Source organism: Sceloporus occidentalis, unplaced genomic scaffold (genome assembly GCF_023333645.1).
Source record: "Sceloporus occidentalis isolate IW3139 unplaced genomic scaffold, rSceOcc1.0.p SCAF_157, whole genome shotgun sequence".
Classification (NCBI taxonomy): Eukaryota; Metazoa; Chordata; class Lepidosauria; order Squamata; family Phrynosomatidae; genus Sceloporus; species Sceloporus occidentalis.
Window position 1 is genome coordinate 754,241 of NW_028317137.1, and position 3,771 is coordinate 758,011.

At 46.6% G+C, this 3,771-nt stretch overlaps 1 pseudogene; it reads right to left on the minus strand.

The window, feature by feature from the left end:
* Positions 1 to 1,809: 1,809 nt before the first annotated feature.
* Positions 1,810 to 2,745, minus strand: LOC149280237 (Y-box-binding protein 1 pseudogene; annotated as a pseudogene).
* Positions 2,746 to 3,771: the final 1,026 nt, after the last annotated feature.

Below are 3,771 nucleotides of genomic sequence, written 5' to 3' on the forward strand. Positions count from 1 at the left end.
TCCCGGTACGTCTATAGGGGATTGAAGGGGTTAATGTCACAACAGAACGTACACAATAGAATGTGAAGCGCACGCATGCGATGCGGACAGGCAGAAAAAAAAACCCAAACACCGCAAAAAGAGGAACTCTATCCTAACAGAAAACGCCTGAGAAGAACAAAAGAGGACTCAATAAAATATCGCACATGTTTGATAAATGTACAGCTGTCACCATGAGCCTGATACCAAAACAGTCCAACACAGACTATACGATCCTCTTACAGATTGTTCTGGGACCACCCTGGAACCTAATAAATAAACCGTGCTTTCTAAACCCTGGGTTCCGGCTACCAGCAGAGCCGATTTAATGGCGTGCAGAAAGTGGTCACGGTTCTGCGAATTCTCTGTTTACCCAGTTGGTCGTCTCCCTGCCTGGATAACGTCGTGTCCCTGTTCACGTTAACCTAACCCTTTCGCTTCTCATCGAGGCAACGTTCAATTCACCAAAGTCTAGTAAACCGAGGAGGACAGTTGCTGAACTGGAGTATATTGCAGCGTATACGCAATGTTTCCAAGGGCTGCCATGATAAATAGGCAAACTGGGGAGCTACCTAATGCACGGAGCTGGCGGGGGCCGCCGCATGAGGTTATTTTTGGTGCCTGGACAGGGGTGTTCATTAGAAAACAGGGACGCGTATATATTGTTAGGCAATAATAACTGTGCGGTTCCGGGGGGGATTGTTTACATCCCGTCTTAACACTTTTTGAGTTCCTAATTTCCTGGTGCTTTTGACCCTCGCCAGAACGCAGAACGAAGGGACCCTGGTTATGATGTCATAGTCTGGCACGCCAGAGGAGCCAAAAGCAAAGAATGAGAGAAATCTGGTTTGGTAGCCAGAACCCTAGGCCTAAAGAGCAGAGCCTAAAAAGTAATCTGTGAAGTATGGTTAATGTTAGTCTTCTCAAGAAGCGGCAAATAGACACACGGATCCCACGGACAGAGCCCTGGGCCCTGGCTAACATCCATGGAATACTGGAACAGACGGTTTTAGGCCATTTAGACTATTGTTGAGTGGAACAAATCCCGTAGGTAGAGCTGCGGTGATTTAGGATTGTGTTATCAAGAATGGGGGATCTCCATCTTCTGTTGTACTGCCACCTCCATCACCCTAAGCCAACGGCAGGAGGACGTCAAGTCGCCCATTTCACTACCGCAGGCATAGCAAGCTGTTTATTGAACTATAAATCCTGCGGCAGACGTCGCGTTACCCATATTAAGTATGAGCAAGAATAGCGAAAGAGGGATATCGGACGTAGCTTGTTTTACATCCGACTTATTATGAGAAAATGAGAGGTGGCAATACAAATACCACTGCGATGGGCTTCAAAGCAGGCAGGTGGAAGTGAATGTTTGGGAACTAGAGATGAAATAAATGAATCATATAGACGTAGAACGATAACATGTAATATATTTCCTTATTCGGCATTTATATTATTGGGAATTTAGGAATCAGACACAAGTTTTGCTTTTTAAGGCTTTTTATTAACAGACACAAGACAACCCATCAATGGTTAAACTGTTACGGCAAACAGGACAGTCACATGACACACAAACCATGTAGAACAAACAACGCTTTCCGTGGGGGACCTCCAAACAATAGAACCCCCCCCAGAAGAAACAAAGATAAAGAACAATAAACAAGAATATAAATCCTATGATACCAAAAACACATAACAGAAGAGTCCATAACGGTAACGTTAAAAAACAACCTCTGCGGCATTCTATGCAGGATGACGTCTGGCAACAGCGCAATGCAAACGCAGGTAACTTCAATCTTGGACTTCCTTAAATATCGAAACTGGATGTTGGTAGTTGGTAGGTCGGTATTAGGCGGCCCCGACCTGGTCAGCCTCGGAAGCGGAGGTGTTCTCAGACGATGTTCTGGGTGGCTTGGTCTCCTTGCTGTATTTCGGGTCAGGGTTTTGCTGGCGTCTGCGCCTGTCGTTAAAGTTAGGGCGGTATCGATGTTGTTGTGGTTGCTGACCCTGGGTTCCGTCTCCCTGATTCTCTTTGTCCTCTTCGTTCCAGTCTTCTCTGGGTTGTCTCTGGCGAGGTGGCCCCCTGCGGAATCTTGTTCTGAAGCCCTTGTTTTGTTTTCCTTGGTCTCCTGCAGCTTGGTGGTCCGGTTCCTTTGCCCCTTCTCCCTGGGCTGCTGGGTTTGAATACTGAGGTCTGCGCTGATACTCTCTCCGCAGGTTGGACAGTGGGTAACGACGCCTGCGGTATGGGTACTCTTGGTCAGTATCTTCTCCTTTTGGTGATTTCTCAGTTTCTTCTGGCTTGCCTTCATCTTCATTCTTTTGGTAATTCTCCTGGTGGTTCGATGGACCCCTACGGCCCGGATAGCGTCTGTAACGTTTACGGTATGCGGCGTATTTGCTGCCTTGGACTGGAACGTCACCAGGACCGGTTACATTAGTTGCTTCTGATCCCTTTTCTCCTTTTACTACATCGAACTCCACAGTCTCCCCATCACCCACGCTGCGAAGGTACTTTCTAGGGTTGTTCTTTTTAATGGCACTCTGATGGACAAACACATCTTCCTTGGTGTCATTCCGGTTAATAAAACCGTATCCACTTCTCACATTAAACCACTTGACAGTCCCCAAAACCTTGGTGGCAACAACTTTCTTTTCTCCTGCGGTGACCACCGGTTCAGCGCCAGGCTTGCTGTCCAAGATGGCTACCTGTTCCTCGTTGATCATGGTGACTTCTGCGTTCCTGGAGGTTCCTCTTGCCGGCGGTGGCTTTCGAATGTCGTATTAAATTGTATTTATTGTTTAGGTGATGGGTCAGCTTTGCTGGAGATGAATTCATACATTCAATAACAATAGCTTGAGCGGCAAGATGTAATATAGAGGTGGATCGGGAACCTGCGTGTATCAACGCTTATTAACTGACGCAATTTAAAGTATCAACAGTAAAAATGTTACAGTTGCAGAACAGTCACGTGACGTGCACCGGTGGCCCACTTGGACCAAACATGGCACTTTCTATGGTGGGCCACGTAGGCCAAACACAACAGAACGCGTCGGCGCAGCTGATATTTTGCGATACAGAAGAGTTGGGACTTCCATATACTTTATAAAAGGCCAAGAATGGAAAATTATTGCTGCAAAAACTGCTTTTTCATAAGCGAGGTAGCTCTGCATAATGTAGAGTTAAGTCGGTAAAGTTACTTTAGGGAAATCTCACTTACTGTAGGAGAAGCTGCAGCTCCTCTGTTGTCCTATTTTCTGGTTCAAGCAGCCAATCGGTGGTAGGAAAGCGTTCCAATTTATATCAATGGGAGCATTTTCTGCGTATGCCATGACCCAGGTGTCCCTTTAAATATATATTTAGTAAGTTAACCCTTTTGTGAACTGTGCCCTGTGCATTCCGTCCTATCCGAGGCCTTGACGTCTAATCAATACACCTTCCTTGACCTAAGACCTGATGAACTCCCCCTCCCGGTGTCAGGATGGACCCGTAACCCCGTCCCCGTGTTCATCAAGGACTCCAGACTTTTCTTTGGCATTCCGCCATCGCATGTTTGTTTCTTTTCCCTTTTTCCCCTCTTTTCTACGTACAACGCACTTCCTCATCCTTTTTCTCCTGTCCAGACAGTCTGGATTTGGGACCTGCCAAATAACGCCGGTGACAAAATAATATTTATTCCTTTTAATGTAGTGTCCTCCATGGTGCCCGGATCACAGAATACCCGCCTCGTTTCGCAAACTCCCCAGACGCGT